Here is an 18,486-nt window from a genome sequence, read left to right on the forward strand (position 1 = left end):
AAAGTAAAAAATACAGATATAATTCTGAATGACCAACTCGAAACAAACAGCTCCCCACTCCTCAACCTCTTCAGTTAAAGACTTTAAAAAGGCAAACCCATAGTTAGTAGGTAATCTAAATCATTTGAGAAAGGCACTCTACCGAAACAGCTGTAGTCACGCAGTTGTAATAAATTTTGTGGAAGTAAAGAAAACAAACGTTTTCAGTGTTATTGTTAGACCTTACTTATATTTTAATCACATAGAACGTAAAAAAAAATTATTTCGTGAGTGAGGCATTTTTCCTATCTTAACAGCGGTACCCTTTAAACAGTCATGTTTCAAAAACAATAGGCATATACAATAAGCTTGTAAACCTGGTGCTGAGATATTTCCATACAGAGCTGCTTTTCATATATAAATTGCGATATTTCAGAATAACTCTTTTAACGCTTTAGACCCGGCCTAATAATATAGATGATTATGCCGGGAGTTCGAGCAGTTTCAGAGCTCGATAAAGATATATACGAATGATACATCAAACATCAAAGAATCGTTACTAAAAGAAAATTGGTTTCTGGGATGAGATCTGCCGATATGGAAATGTCTGCACAAAGTTGCAGCACTACTAGTACAGTGTGTTGGTAACTGCATGAAGTCGATAAAGGAATTATGCTGGAATACATATTGTTTGATTAAGAGGATGATAAATAAATGCGGTTTCGTTCCATTGTGATTTTACTGAGTAAACTGTTACGTTGTAAAATATTTAAATTTTCTATATAAAATGGTTATTAATTTTTTTGTGGTGCCTCCTTAACCTACTGAATAAGAATATACAGTCATGAAAAGATTTCATTTGAACAATTTGATTTTTTATATGATTATTGATTACAATGTGGTCCCATCTCTAATTGAATTGGTAAGACGTGTTTATGAGTGCTCGTAACTTTTATCAAGTTTTGTGATTATTACGGCTATAATTAAAAAGCTTTTAAAGCGCCAAAGAAACCATAAAGTGACAAAGTGAAATTGTGCAGAAAGTGAGCCAAGAAAACAAGCAGAATAATTTGTAAGTACAATTTCTTATATCTACATTTATTGAATAGAACAAAAATATCGCTTGCAAATTAAAGAACTATAAAAACCAGAAACTAATTAGTTCTGATAAGGTGACTTGATTTTGAGCCATCGAGGCGGGCTCGCCACTTTTTCGCAAACCAAACTGTTACAAAATAACGATTGGACTATTAAGTAACGGGAGTGAATATAAGTAAGTGAAAATAATCTGTATGTGTACAATTTCTTATATTTATTGGGAAAGAACAAAAATATCGTATGCAAATTAACGAACTATAAATAACAGTAACTATTTAGGTTTGATAAGGTGAAGAGCCTCCGCGCTTTTGAGGCGGGCCCGGCACTTTTTCGCAAACCGAACAGTGACAAAACACCGATTGGACTATTAAGTAACGGGAGTGAGTAATACATGCACGCTGCGCCACAAAAAATGGCTTCGAATTTGTTAACACCGGTAAAAATAATGGATAGATACAAAGTGGATTCGGACGACGACACATCAGAAGACCATAGAAAGAGGAACAGAGAAGAAGAGGAAGAATTGTTCCAAAAAAGTAAAAAAGTGTCTAGATCGCCTAACAAAACCCGTAACGAAGATAATAAGCTCGATCAAATTATTAAAATGATGCATGACTTAACCACAGAAACAAAAAATTTAACAACGGAAGTAAAAGAGATAAAGAATGAACAGAGAAAGTACTGGGAGGAATTAAACGACCTGAAAACAGAATTGGAGAAAGTTAAACAAGAAAACCAAACTAAACACAAGGAGAAGGAAGAAATGAAAAAAGAACTAAACGATATGAAAATACGTGTACAAAGACTAGAAAAGGAAAGGAAAGTAAATAATGTTGTAATACAAGGCTTGCCAATAGATACAATCGATAGAAATGCACTGAAACAAACAGTAGGAAACTTCATGGAAAAAGAAATGAATATCAATGTTCAAATCGAAGAAGTTATCAAACTGGGAGAAAAAACATGTTTGGTCAAACTACAGAACAAGTTTGAAAAAGAAAAGATCATGCAAAATAAAGCTAAACTAAAACACATAAAAGGCAATAAAGTATATATAAATAATGACACAACAAAAGAAGAACTACAAACACAGAAAAAAATAAGACAAGTCGCAAATGAAGAAATTAATAAGGGTAAAAGTGTTACAATAAAATATAATAAATTAATAATAGATGGAAAAACACACAAATGGAATCAATACAGCAATCAGCTAGAAGAAGACCAGGGAAATCCAAAAAACTAACAGAAGACGAAAATACACAAACAAAAGCACAAATCACGACAGACAAGGCACAGAAAAAGGAATTGAGCAAGGACGAAAATAGAAATAGAGCAAAAACGAAAGATAAACATGAAATAGACATAAGAGAGAACATATTTATAGGTGCATGGAATGTAAGAACCCTACACGAAACCGGCAAATTGGAGCAGGTAAGCCAAGAGATTGATAAGTACAAATTAGACATTGTCGGACTAAGCGAAACAAGATGGAATGGTAGTGGATCAACCCGAGTAGGTGACCAACAGCTAATGATATATTCTGGGAATACGGATGTAAATGACAAACACGAAAAGGGAGTGGCAATACTGCTAACCCAAAAGGGGAGAAAGGCTCTAGTAGAGTGGGAACCAGTGTCAGAAAGGATTATTTGGGCGAGACTGAAGGCAAGATATTATAACATAATAGTAATAAATGTATATGCTCCCACAAATAAAAACGACGAAAATGAGAAGGAAGAATTTTACGAGCAACTACAAACAACGTTTAATAAGATTAATAATAAATATAGAAGAGATATAAAAATAGTAATCGGAGACTTTAATGCAAAAATAGGAAATGATAATAAAGGACATGAACATGTGATGGGAAAGGAGGGAATCGGAGAGAGAAACGACAATGGAAATCGATTAATCGAATTTTGTGAGCAAAATGAACTTTTAATAGGCGGAAGCATCTTTAAACATAAGCGGATACATAAGGAAACATGGAAATCACCGGGAGGGAGATACAAGAATCAAATAGACCACATAATAATTGAATATAAATGGAGAAGCTGGCTGCAAGATGTCAGGAGCTTAAGAGGTGCTGATGTGGGATCAGACCACATGCTAATCAAAGCGAGACTAAAAATGAAATTAGCCAGAGATAAAAACCAAAAAATCAGCAGAAGGAACAAGTACAACGTTGATGCCCTAAAACAAGAATGTATAAGAAATAAATTCAGTGAGAAACTGGCAATTAACCGAACAGTATCACAGCAAACTGGAGAGTCAGTCGAAGAAACATGGAAATATTTTAAAGAAGTGATGACGAATACAGCAAAAGAAACAATCGGATTAAAAAGAAGACAAAATAAAAAATGGATTACCAAAGACACTCTACTACTGATAGAAGAAAGAAAAAAGATCAAAGAAGAAATTCTACAAAAGGAAGGATCGAAAGAAGAGAGGGCACTTGAAAGGAAATACAAGGCAAAAAACGCAGAAGTAAAAAAACAAGCCAGAAAAGATAAAAGAAACTATATAAATGAGATGCTAAATATATCAGAAGAAGCAGCGAAAGAAAACGACTTACGAACACAATATACAATCATACGAAACTTAACAGGAAAAGCACAACGAAATATACGAGAAGTAAAGGATAAACAAGGAAATAGGATAAAAAATGAGAAAGAAATAATACAAAGATGGAAGGAATACTTCGAAGAGATATATGCTAAGCATGAAATAACTCAAATCATAGAAGATGAAGTAGAATCACCAGAGCTAGAAGTGAATATTGGAGAAATTACAATGGAAGAAATTGGAAACACCCTAAAACTACTAAAAAATGGCAAAGCCGCAGGAATCGACAATATACCCATTGACATAATAAAAGCAGACACCGAGCAGTCAGCAGAGATGCTACATACACTTTTGAATAAAATATGGACGGACGAAGAATTGCCAAAGGAGTGGAAAGAGGGATTGATTATAAAAATACCCAAAAAAGGAGACCTGAGCAAATGCAACAATTGGCGTGCAATAACACTACTAAGTGCCACATCCAAAGTGCTGACCAAAATCATTTTGGAAAGATTGAAGCCGGAACTAGATAAAAAACTGAGAAACAACCAAGCAGGCTTCCGTTCCAGCCATTCCACTATTGATCACATTTGCACCCTTAGAATTATCTTGGAACAAACAAATGAATGGAATAAAGATATAGATGTGAGTTTTATCGACTTCGAAAAGGCCTTTGACCGTGTAAATAGGGCACAGATGTGGAAAATCCTTAGATTATATGGGATACCACAAAAAATCATAAACTTTATTAAACTCTTCTACGAAGGATACAAAGCCAAACTAGAACATTCAGGTGAAGTAACAGAAGAAATATCCATAGAAAGTGGAGTCAAACAGGGTTGTGTACTATCCCCTACCCTATTTCTTATTATGATAGATTGGGTAATGAGGAAAGTAATCGACGATCGAACAGGCATCAGGTGGAACCTTTTCAAACAGCTAGAAGATCTCGAATTTGCAGATGACATCTGCCTTATAACTGAACACCGAAATCATATGCAAGCAAAAATTGACAAATTGGCACAGTACTCCGACACGATCGGACTTCGAATAAACACAGAAAAAACTAAACTTCTAAAAAATAATAACCATCCAAATAATAAAATAATGATAAACGCTAAAGAAGTAGAAGAGGTAGACAAGTTCACATATCTGGGATCTGTCATGGAAAGGAGCGGGGGGTGTAAAAAGGATATACAGACGAGAATAACAAAGGCGCAACACGCATTCAACGCTTTAAATAAAATTTGGCAAACAAACGAAATATCGGAAACAACAAAAATTAAAATCTTTAACAGTTGCATTAAAAGTATACTACTCTATGGAGCAGAAACATGGAAACAGGACGAAAATACAACTAAAAAACTACAAACATTTGTAAATAAATCTCTAAGAAAAATCCTGAAAATATACTGGCCAAATAAAATAACTAATACAGAACTATGGGAAAGGACAAAGCAAACTAACGTATCTACTACAGTCAAGGAAAAAAAATGGAAATGGATCGGCCACACTTTAAGGAAAGACCAAAGCAGCATAGTAAGACAAGCACTTGAATACCAACCAGAGGGGAAAAGAAAGAGGGGCAGACCAGACAACAGCTGGAAAAGAACAACAACGAGAGAACACAAAAAAATTGGACTAAGATGGGGCGAAGTCAAAAAGAGAGCAAAAGATAGAAGAGAGTGGAGGGAATTAGTTCACAATTTATCCAGAGAATAAAAATAAAAGAAGATGCGTTGTCCCGGCCAGACAGCAATCTTACACTTTTGGCCAAGAAACGCATAAGCGCCCAATACTCCACAAGGAGGGATGGAACGAGAGAGATTGATTACAATGTACAGTGAGTGAGCGAGTGTACAGATGAAAGATGGCGAAACATGTTATTGAAATGGCGACAAAAAATGTAATTCCAAGAAAACCCAAAAGATATCAAAAACATTATTAATACGACAAGAAATGCAAAAGAAAAAATGCTACAGACATTAAAAGAAGAGGAACAAAAGCTGTTATTGGGGATTGTCATGCGATAATGCGATGTCATACTGATAACAACAATTGGCGGTTATACAAGGGTGGAACGAAAAAAATGTTTTTATGATTTCAAAGTGTAATAGTGATAGAAAGTTGCCTATAGCCATTGTTAAGCCACAAATAACATATTTTTCAAAACAAAATATTTTTAGAGGTGCCGCAAAAGGGTTAAAAATTAGAATTTTTAGTTAAACTTTGCGAATTTTGATGATTTTATTTTGGTCATTGTAATGTCTTAATTCCTATTTTAAATGATGAATACACACTCTAAAACTACTCTTTAAAGATAATTTTAGTTTTAACTTACAACAATCCAATTTTATTTTTACTAAAACTGACAAAGTTTGAACTAGAATTCCACATTTAAAGAAATATTTAGTAGTAAATATTTATTTCATTCAATATTTATTTTTACTAAAACTGACAAAGTTTGAACTAGAATTCCACATTTAAAGAAATATTTAGTAGTAAATATTTGTTTCATTCCTTAATATACTTTAACATTCTTAGTGACAGATTAAAGCCAAGGCGTGAGGAAAATGTGTATTGGTAGAGTTGACAAGATAGTTTCAAAGATTCTGGCAACGAGGGAGGAAAGGAGGCAAAAACTAGTACAGCAGCATTTGAATTACAGACAATAATCAGTAGCTGATGGTAACACAGCTGTGAATATTACATGTGTTACATGCTGATGATCATGATCAAAGTTACGAGCAAGAATTTATTTATGATTCCAAAAAGCCCTCAAAAGTATAACTAAAGAAATGCGAGTAGAACTGCCAACAGTAGCTTCTATCTGTGACAGGACTGGTGTCTCAGACAGAATAGCAGCAGCAATCGCCAGTGCTGTACAAGGTGTTGGCAGTATTATGGAAGATAATAAAAGTAAGGTAATTGACAGGATGAAAATAAGTCAAGCACAGTTGAAAAATCGTACAAAAGCCACAGAAGCTTCACTCAAATTGGAAAAACGGGGGTAATTCTTTGATGAAAGAAAAGACAAAACAATTAATCAAGAAAAACGAGGGCACAAATTTTACAAAAAGACTATACTAGAAGAGCACATTTCAATAGTAGAGGAACTTGGATCAACCTTCGCAGGGCATATAACTCCTGCTTCCGAAACAGGTAAAGATATAAAAGATAGCATAGTGGAGCATTTTCAAGGTGATAATCCTTTGAACATATCCAATATAACAGTTGTTGGATGTGATGGAACTACCACTATCACCGGTGTTAACAATGGTGTAATTGCTTTAATAGAAAAAGCCTAAAATTAGCCGTTGCAGTGGCTGATTTATTTGTTCCATACCAATGAATTGCCTTGATGAGCTAGTTGCCTACCATGAATTTGAAGAGGTTTTAAGCAAAGAACTTGAAATCTGTAACCAGCTTTCTGTGGTTAATTTCGCTCCCATACAAAACAACTTCCCTATTCTAGAGATTAAACACAGATTGAAAATATTTACTTAAAATGTGCAAAGGAATCTCCAGTGGTGTATGTCCTTCTGATCTTTCTTTGAAAATCCCTGGGAAATTAGCTCATTCACGATGGCTTACGTTGGCCAATCACATATTTCAGATATATGTTGCAACAGAGAATCCTTCAGATAATTTGAAAACTTTAACTATGTATGTGATGAAGGTGTATGCCCATGTCTTGTCTCATATCAAACTAAAACCATATTGTGTAAATGGATCAAAACATCTATGGGGACTCATCAAATTTTCACGTTATCCTTGTGAGGAATATCTCCAAATAAATCTCCAAATAACTGATCCAGAAAATGCCAATGACTACATTGATATAATTAACTGGACGGAAGAAGGAATTACTGAACCTCCTATGACAAAACATATAACTGACAAAGACTTAAAGTATATAAGTTAAGCAAGAGACCCTAGTTGTCAGGTGCAGTGTGTGGATTTTCAGTGTTTTCCCTGTCATACACAGGCAGTGAAAAGAGTTTAAAGCTCGTGACTGAGTCATCTCTTAGTGGCTGTGGTATAAAAGCAGGAAATGGCTTTGCTAGAGCAAATATTGCTTCCCAAAAGTTTATGCCCAAGTTTAAGACATAAAAACAACGTTCCGAGTCTCAAGAGGAATATTGTAACTAAAGAAATCTTATAGCAATGTGTATATATAGCAATGATAGCAATGTTAACTATTATTATAAACAATATTTGACTATGAAATGTTAGAGCTATGGCACCAGGTTAAATATATAAAATATTTGAAAATTTCTGTATTTCTTTGTTAAAAACCTATCTTTTCAATGCTCTTGCGGCACCTCAAGATGTAAACCTAGAACAAAAATATTTTGTAGTTTTATTGTAGCCATGAAAAGGCAACTTTCGAGTGCTATTAGAAAGTTCTTTGAAAAAAAAATATTTTTTTCCTATCCTTTCGTTCCACCCTAAATACATACCTTTTCAACAAATTTCTCTTAATTTTCTTTTGATACTTAACCATTTCTGGAGTGAAAATCAAAACGTCAAGTATTTTTAGGCTAAATATGTAATTTTCAATAGTAATTACACGAGAGGTCTAAAATTATTGATTTGTATCCCGAGTATCACTTTGACAGTTCTAATTTCACGACCCGAAGGGAAGTGAAATTATGTCAAAGTGTCACGAGGGCAAAACAAATCGATAATTTTTAAAAGTTCATGTGTAATTCGATAAGATTATTTCATGAATAAAACTGTCTTTAAAATAATTTTTAACTACTCTAAAAGGGGTAGTTCCCTGGGTTGTCTGTATACCATATAGTTAAAAAACTCGTAACATGAAGTAAAACCACTTCTATGTAAAAGGTATATTTAATAAAATTTTTAAAATCCCAATGGATTAAGTAAAGTAGGTTCATTTAGAACGTTTTCGGACCCATCAGTCCATCATCAGTGAATTCGTGAATACTTGCTAACTAGCCCCAGAACCAAACAATGGTTGTACTTAAAATTCAATCTACATTACAGTATTGTGAAATTGGATAGGCTAAACGCCGATGTTATAAAAATACTTCTAATATAAGAAGTAAAATACTTCTAATATAAGAAGTATTCTTATAACATCGGCGTTTAGCCTATCCAATTTCACAATACTGTAATGTAGATTGAATTTTAAGTACAACCATTGTTTGGTTCTGGGGCTAGTTAGCAAGTATTCACGAATTCACTGATGATGGACTGATGGGTCCGAAAACGTTCTAAATGAACCTACTTTACTTAATCCATTGGGATTTTAAAATTTTTATTAAATATACCTTTTACATAGAAGTGGTTTTACTTCATGTTACGAGTATTTTAACTAATATTTTATTGATATATTCGCCTGAATATTTGCTAAACCTGTTCCTGGTGTTCTCTTTGTCACTGAATGTTCATTTTTTCGTAGCAACGAAGGGCATCGGACATAATACTTGACGACGGGAAATTATCAAAAATTATCGGGTATAATATCACGAGAGTGAGTATATAATATAAAGAGAGTGAGAATAAATTGAAAATAATGTGACAGTTTTATTTTATTATTTTCTTATTTATTCTTACTGTCGTGTGAAATTCGTAAGATTATTTTTTAATACGTATAATATGGATATTTTCTTAAATGTGACAGTTGTCAAAACTAGGAAACTGGTTGCCATTAAACAGAAACAATCTACTTAAAAAAATTCTATCGGTAATTTGCTACACTAGATAATTCTCAGTATAATTTTATTCTGATTGGACAGAATTAAACACGTGATCAAATATCTTACTTTACGATTGGAAGTTAAAATCATCAAAAAATAATCGCTGTAATTTTTATTCTTGTAGCATTCTATTGGTCAGAATCTCTATGAATGAAATAATCATTACAAGATAACTTCGGCTATTCTCATAAAAACATGACACCTAAAGTCTAGTTCTAGTCTATTACTTGGACTAAACCACTCTGGTGTACGTATATATCTGAGGATAAGCAGTACGACAAGACAGCGGGATTGCGGCTTGGTATTACTCACTCCACAGATCCCTATTGGTCGAGTGTTTATGTTTAAAAAACCAGAATATAAATAATTATAAATACTAACAATCGTTGTATTTGTTATTTGCGTTTGTTCTTGATGCGTTTTTTATTCCTTACAACATGATTAAGATTTATCCACAAGGAAGAATTTCCTGTATACCATTAATTACAAATATTGAAATTGTACGGTATATTGAAATTATCGGTATATTAATTTAAAAAAGCCCCTGGAAGGGCTACAAATATAAAAACAAAACGTTTTCGCTCTGTAACAAGAGCATAATCAGTGTTACCTAAAATAAGTATAACCGTATTAATTAAAGCAAAATGTTAAAGATTGAAAGACACATGGCGAATAACACAATTCGGACTTCTCTGTTTCTCTTTGACTATTTCAAATGTGTTGATGAATCCATCTATATCCTATTAACTTATAAATAAGTTTTTGCATTTACAACATTTCTCAGTATTTGATATCACAACCCCTATTTATTTGTCTCGCCGTTATTTCACCCAGTTTTATCGGCCATCATTTGTGTTGGGTCACAAATAATAATTATCTATTTTCAACACAACCTACACAACTTACCTTCTGTATTTTGGTTAGCCTATCTTTGCTTCATCAATTCATGTACACCTCATTGATGATTGTGGGTTTTCAAATTCGCCGCTTTTTTACATCTTAGATAATTTATTCTCACTAACTCTTATATTTTTATAATTCCAACACACTGATGTTAGCTGTTATCATTGCTTGTACCATAAACAACTTTAAAATTTAGTGGCTAGTGTAACCAATATTTCATAAAACTTTAAGTTTCATTGACAACTGTTGTCCTGACATCAGACAGATTCGCTTTTGAAATCTCATGTATTAGTTGCCTGTCACCTCTTGTAACATAATGACCTAATTAACTTTTACCTAGTAACCCACTTACCACGTGTGGGAGTCATATGTTGCCCTAGGGCCGTATCCATAGGATTTATATCCATCCTCTGGATTTTACCATGTTTACATTTATATAAAACTTTTAGTCTTTTTTTGAAAGGTTTTAACCTTTGTAATCTGCTGTTTTTAATTTTTGATAAAAAGAGCAGTTTTCACCCATTAACCCTAGAAAGAGTGAAGCACTACAACTACCTCGGCACCATAATAAATGAAGAATGGACCAACAACCAAGAAATAAGAGCGCGCATCGGAAAAGCTAGATCAATCTTCAACCGTATGGGGGCGTTTTTCAAGAGCCACAACCTTTCTCTTGGTATAAAAGTAAGAATGCTGAGATGTTACGTCTTCTTTGTCCTTTTTTATGGTGTTGAATCGTGGATCTTGAAAGAGGATATGTGCCGAAAATTGGAAGCATTTGAGATGTGGCTATATCGGAGAATTCTTAAAATCCAGTGGACAGATCGAGTCACAAATGAGGAGGTTCTTAGAAGAATGGGAAAGAACCGAGAAGTACTAACCACCGTCAAATCTCGAAATTTGGAATACTTTGGACACATTATGCGAAATGAATCCAGATATGCCCTCCTACAAGCCATCCTGCAAGGAAAAATATTTGGAAAGCGTGGTCCAGGAAGAAGAAGAACATCCTGGTTAAATAACCTCAGAACCTGGTTCAACACAACATATGTGCAGCTTTTCCGCGTTGCTGCAGATAAAGTGAAGATTGCCATGATGATCGCCAACATTCGTCACGGATAGGCACATCAAGAAGAAGAACCTTAGAATGACCAAGGAGGGTTAAAAAGTATCCAAAACATTTAGTGGAGTCACTGAAGGTTTTCACCTCCGATTTAGTTGAACCTTCATCGATTTTCATGAAAATTGGTGACTCGTTAGAAGATACTTCAAGGAACAATGGTGACATGATGCCAACTTGCGCTTTTACCCTGGGGTGGATGCCACCCCTTATCGGGGGTGAAATTTTTTTTATTAAAAATAATACCAGAAATCGATAGAGGGGCAACTTCTAAGCAAAATTTGTTATATAAAGTTATTAATAAATCAATACTTTTTGAGTTATTAAATATCAAAGATTTTATTTTTTCTTAAAAAAAATGCATGTTTTAAAGCTGTTTCTCACGTATTACTCAAAAACTATAAGCTTTTGTAAAAAATCTATTATTACCAAAATTAAAGATAATAAAAAATTTAATACACTCCCCACTTAAAGAACTAGACTAATGTTATTTCAAAGTGAGTTACGGGTAATTAAATGTTAATTTTTTCGACGAATACTCAAATCTAAGTACTTATTCAAGCTTACATACCGGGAAAACGATGCATTTTATAGAATATACATACTTGTTAAGCACTTGTCAAAGTGCTTCGGAATACTTATCAAATGAGCTCCAGTAGAAGTTAATAGCATCAAAATTAAGCAAGTTATGATGAAAATAAGAGAACCCTTCCGATTTTTTTAGGAAAAAGTGAAAAATAAAACATACGCCATTTCCACAAAAATTAAAATTTGTAGTAATCCTCACAAAAATTTCTTTAGGTTAACATAGTTAATGATTTCAACAATTTTGACCGGTTTAGAATGCATATTTTTGAAAAAAACATATAATTTAAAAAAATCAGAATTTTTAAAATTATCGTACTTTTCATATTTTTTTTGAGAATAACTCCAAAAATACTCAATATACGTAAAAAATTATATATAACTAAATTTTAGTTTTTTTTATTCCAAATACTTTACCCATTTTACTATTTCCGTAGAGTTAAAAATAACCGACTTAGAAACGTTTAAAATTTAAATTCTGCTGCGAGAGCCATGTAACCGGGGCCATTTAACCTTTTATTTTTAAAAAAGTAAGAGGTTTGAAAGACTAATTTCGAAGTTTTTTAATAGCTTTTGGAATCAACTTTTAATTAGTTTTTAAGTGAACCTGATATCTTAAAAATTAACGGAGTTATTTACAAGAAAACAATAACATTTTTTGGAAAAAATTTTAAAAGATACATTTTGAAACATTTTTGGTGCATAAATTTTAATGCTTTTTAACTTGTTCGAGGGCTTATTTGATAGATATTTCTATGAACTTTGACAAATATTTAATAAGTTTATGTTATATAAATCATTTTCCCGGTATTTAAGCTTGAATACTTAGATTTGGGTACTCGACGAAAGAAATACACATTCAAGTACCTATAACTCACTTTTAGTTAACATTGAAAGGTTTTTCTAGTAAGGAGTTTATTTGATTTTTTATTAGCCTCAATTTTGATAATAATACCTTTTTTGTAAAATCTTATAGTTTTTGAGTTATTTATGAAAAATTGGTTAAAAACATGCATCTTTCTCACGAAAAATTATAATCTTTGATCTTTAATAACTCAAAAAGTTTTGATTTATTTTAATAACTTTATGTAACAAATTTTGCTTATAATTTGTCCCTCTATCGAATTGTGGGGTTATTTTTAATAAAATAATTTTAACCCCCGAGGAGGGGTGGCATCCACCCCCAGGGTAAAAGCGCAAGTTGGCACCATGTCACCTTTGTTCCTTGAGATATCCTCCAACCACTCACCAATTTTCATGCAAATCGATGGAGGTTCAACGAAATCGGAGGTAATAGCTCATTCCACCTTCAGTGGATATATAAATACCTTTGTTACTAAAAATCTCAAATAATTAGTAGTTGTCGGCGTACTACTGCCCTATTAGATGGCACAATTAGCATTTCTATAATTTAATTCATTTCCTCATACTTTTATAAAAACTTGACAGTAAATCCTCTTATAATCCCCTTGAATACCTTCAACACCATTCCAAAATGGAAAGGGACGATATCATTAGCAAGAAATCATCTATAAGAAAAAAGGCCAAAAAGTGGGCAAAAACAACCATCGTTTGTTCAAAATGCAAGTATGTATGCGGTAAGCACAGCAAGAAGTCAAAAATACAGAAACGTATCCTACGCACGATGATGCCAATTCCACTGAAGCGGAAGACTCCGGGTAAATTATAAATTCGTATCTTTTAACTGTTCCATTAACGTCTAGGAATAATATAAAAGTGTTATTTTTAAATTAGTTTAAATAAAGAAGCACGTTTTTTATTAATTTGGACATTTATTGACCCTCCTTGGTTCTCGCTGTTTCAACTAAAAAGTTGGTCCTGCGAGGGTTAAAGACAAAAACCACACATTTTAATTATATATGAAGGTAAGCTAAGCATACTTGCAAAATTTTATCAAAATCGGTGCGGTTCTTTAGAATTTTGAAGCTTTACAACATTTTACCGTCAAATAATGGACTAGATATGTTTTTGGTGTAGTGTTTTAACATCTTCCTTATGTAATAATCGACTTTTTTATACAATCTAAATAAAAACGAAATAAAACAACACCTAAGCGTGTCCCTGACCATTATATCTTTTTGTTTACGAATGATACTATTACACAACACAGTCATAAAAAAGCGAATAAGGTGGTTTATATCTTAAAAAAACCTTCTTCAGCCACTTTTATGCCGTCCCAAGAAAAATGATGGCCCTTTGTTCTTGATGCGTTTTTTGATTCCTTCCCGATACGATTTTTAGGAAGCAATAACACCCATCAGAAGATAAGTTCAAAAAAAATTTACGGTAATGGGAAATATTTTATTATCGGGATTTTTATCTTTGGGAGCGTTTCGGGAAGTTGTTTATGATTTAAGGAAGGCGGATATTGGCTGATAATGGAAGCTGAGAACTAATTATGGTTTTTTTTTCGTACGTATCGGAAAAGCTTTTATAGATCCTTGTTATCTTATTTATCTTATTTAAGAGAATGTAAAATGATGAGTTGGATGGTTACTTTGGCATCAAAAGTATACATTGTATTTTCGATAAGTCGAGTATACATTATATTTTACGAATTTGCTCCTATTTTGGATTAGGGATGAAAGATTTTATTTAAACGGTCCGCTGTGCTCTAATAGCAAATTATGTCAGTATTTGAATTGAAGCACTGTCAAAGACAAGCAAAATTACGGTTTTAACGGTTTATGAGACAGTTTTCTTTTACTTGTTCAAGGTTAGGTTTGGGAAACTCATTTACTACACAACACTTCACTGTAGAACAGTACTAATGTTTGAAAATTTGACAGGCAGACAGTGGCGGCTGGTCAGGGTCGGCAGTGCCGACCCACACATTTATGGATCATTATAGATTTTTTTAAATATTTAATTTAATCAAAGTTGATGATATTCGTTTCTGTGAAATAAAAAAATATCTGTGAGATAATACAGACTAAATTTTATTCACTGTTTTGAATTCGATCGATCCCATACGTTAAGTGATCCCTGTGCGCTGTGCGTAAGAGACTTTTCAAAAATGATCCTATAGCCATGCACCCGATTGCGATTGTGTGTTTTCGGCAAGCCGTACCCAGATTGAAGATTTGCTTGTAATAAGAAGCTATGGAAATATTAGCCGATAGGCAACCAATTATACATTTCCCCTATTTATTTGAATGGCAAGTACGGCAGAAACCAATCTGCTGAGCGGTGATCTGCAAACGGTAGCAAGGCACCCGGGATTTTATCCCGGGCACTAAGCGCGTCCGGGATAAAATTATGAAATAGGTAAGTAAATAGTTTTACGTCGTGTATTGATTGATATTGTAATTTTTTTAAGTTTTTAGGAATTACCATTTAGGGGACAGGATGAATCGGAGGATTCGTTACATCAAGTTAATTATTATAGAGAACAAAAAAAAATGGTTTAACACATTTTCTAATTTACTTTCTGACTAGAAGACATTTAGCGGCGTACCTAAAACAGCACAGAATGAAAGAATCAATGTCAAACCCGCTTATTAGAATACCGGTTAAAGAAATGTCCCGGTTTAAGGAATAGAAATTTGAGGTTCCAAAACGTTTTTACTAGCCATCGGTGACCGGTTATTAGAATTGGTTCGCATCGGTGGAATTAGCATCGGTGAACCGGTTAATCCTGGTTATAGGAATACTTTGGCTCGGCACGAAGGCTATTCCAATAAGCGGGTTCGACTGTAGTAGTTACATTATGATGCTTTTCGGTAGAATAGAAGTAGACGAAACTACTGATAGAGGTAACATGTCATTCACAAGTAGGTATCAATTGTTCTTCGATACGTGTATGTCTAATATTTATGAGAGGTTTTTAGGTTTTCAGACGTGAGTAGAAGCCATAAGACAGAATATATTTTTGGTGTTTTAAAGGACATATTAAAATTTTTTGATATCAAAAATAAATTGGTGAGGCCAATTTATGACGGCGCTGCCCTGATGTCCGGTGAATTGTATGGTCTCCAGGCAAAAGTTAAAACTATTGCACCAGGAAAAACTATTATCTACTCACTGTTATAAGTCATTGACCTCTTTGACGATTCAAAATTTAAAAGTTACGCCAAAAATTTTTCAAAATATCTATTAGACAAGTTCATTAAAAATCATCCATCATTCTTTAATCAAATAAAATAAGGAAATGGATTAACTGGTTTACATATACAGGGTGTTTGATTAGTGGGGTAAAGCTCAATAGATCAGATATACAGGGTAACAAGTTCAGCTCCCTGTATAAATAAAAATGGGCACAACAGCAATTGTTTTTTGGTACCATATTTTTTTGTTGATTGTGAGAATTTTTAAGAATGATAAGTTGATATTGCTAATTTTCTTTATATCGAATACAGGGTGAGTCAAAACGCAAGTACATTATTTTCTCAGTAATTTTAAATGGAACACCCTGTATTTTATGTCACTATCGAAAAGTATCGTTACCGTACTTTAATTTTTGTATAATATTTTCTCTGTCTAAATTTATTACTTTTCGAGATATTTTAATTTTTCAGAGCAATTTATTAAGTAGGGGTCTAAATCTTTCCAAATTTTAAGCAAGCCATGACTGAATGTTTTAAAACTGATAATTTAAGGTTACTGTAACAATGTAGTAAATAAAGAAAGAAAAATAATTTATTAGTAATAAATTTTACAAAAAAAAAACACAACCACAACATACATTTTCAAAACAAGTAAAAACTACTTTTGTATGTAAATGTAACAAATAAAGAAATAAAAATAATTTATTAGTTATAAATTTTACAAAAAGAGAACACGGACACAAAATACAACATTTTGTGAAAACAATTAAAAGCTACTTTTATATGTAAATGTAACAATGTAACAAATAAAGAACGAAAAATAATTTATCCGTAAAACATTTTACAAAAAAAACATTGAACAAAAAAACAATATTTTTGGAAAAAATAAAAGCTACTTTTAGTAAAATATTTTATATTTTTAATTACATAAGGTGTTCAAAATGAGTTGAGTGAATGGGTTACTTACACTACAAAGCATTTGTAAATTAACACTTCGAAATACACTTTGTATTCTATTTTTTATCTCATCGTTTGTTATTGGAGGCATTTTATAACCTTCATTCTTAACGTAACTACAAAAAAATCAGTCCAGTTTATTAAATTTTCGTGATCTGGGTGGCCACGCAACTGGTCCATTGAAATATGAAAATATCTCGAAAACTAATAAATTTAGATATAGGTAATGTTGTCAACCCAAGGCCTCCCCGGTCGTCAACATGCGAAAACCTTGCAAAGTAGCGACGTGGAATGTTAGAAGTCTACATCAAGCTGGAAAAGTACATAATGCCGTTATTGAAATGGAAAGGCTGAATGTAGACATTTTAGGAATCAGCGATGTCCAATGGCCCGACTCAGGAAAGATGAAAATCAACAATAAAACAATATACTATTCAGGAAGTCAAGACGGTTCACACAGATATGGTGTCGGGATAATACTAAACAAACACATGGATAAAGCTGTAGTAAATTTCATTCCATACTCCAACAGAATTATCCTCTTACAATTAAATCAGAATAAACCCAAATTAAACATAATACAAGTTTATGCTCCGACTGCGGACAAACCAGAGAGCGATATTGAAACTTTCTACGAAGACCTAGACAATATTTTAAAATCCATTAAAACGCAGGATGTTACAATTATAATGGGAGATTTTAACGCAAAGGTTGGAGACGAAAAAGTAGAAGAATGTACAGGAGGATATGGTCTGGGCAACAGAAACGAAAGAGGTGACAGGCTTATCGAATTTTGCCAAAACAATAATTTTGTCATAACTAATACATTGTTTAAAATGCCAAAGAGAAGACTATATACCTGGAAGTCACCAGCAGATCAAGAAGGGCGAATTGTAAGAAACCAAATAGATTATGGATTGATTAGACAAAGATACAAGAACGCAATTATATCTTCAAAAACCTATCCAGGTGCCGACATAGGATCAGATCACAATCCAGTAGTGACCAAAATTAGGCTCAAAATGAAAATAATAAAACGCAGAACAACAGATGTAAAAATCGATACAAGTAAACTAAGAAACCCACTCATAAAACAACGCCTGACAGATGAAATTAATAACCGTTTAATGAATGTTAAAGAACAAATCCAGCAAAATACTGAAACAGAGACAAAATGGTTATTAATAAAGACAGAAATAGATAAATGTCAAAAAGAAATTCTTACACCAATCAGATACAAAAAGAAACAATGGATGACGGAGGAAATCTTAGATTTAATGGAAGAAAGACGTCAGCATAAAAACAAAGATAATCAGATGTACAAAAATGTGGATAAACAAATAAAATCCAAAATTAAACAGGCTAAAGAACAGTGGTTAAAAGAACAATGCGCAGAAATAGAAGAACACCAGAAAAGACATGATAATTTTAACACACATAAAAAAATTAAGGAATTAACGCAGATCAACAGAAAAAGAAAACC

The sequence above is a fragment of the Diabrotica virgifera genome, chromosome 9, assembly GCF_917563875.1.
Source record: "Diabrotica virgifera virgifera chromosome 9, PGI_DIABVI_V3a".
In the NCBI taxonomy this organism is placed as follows: Eukaryota; Metazoa; Arthropoda; class Insecta; order Coleoptera; family Chrysomelidae; genus Diabrotica; species Diabrotica virgifera.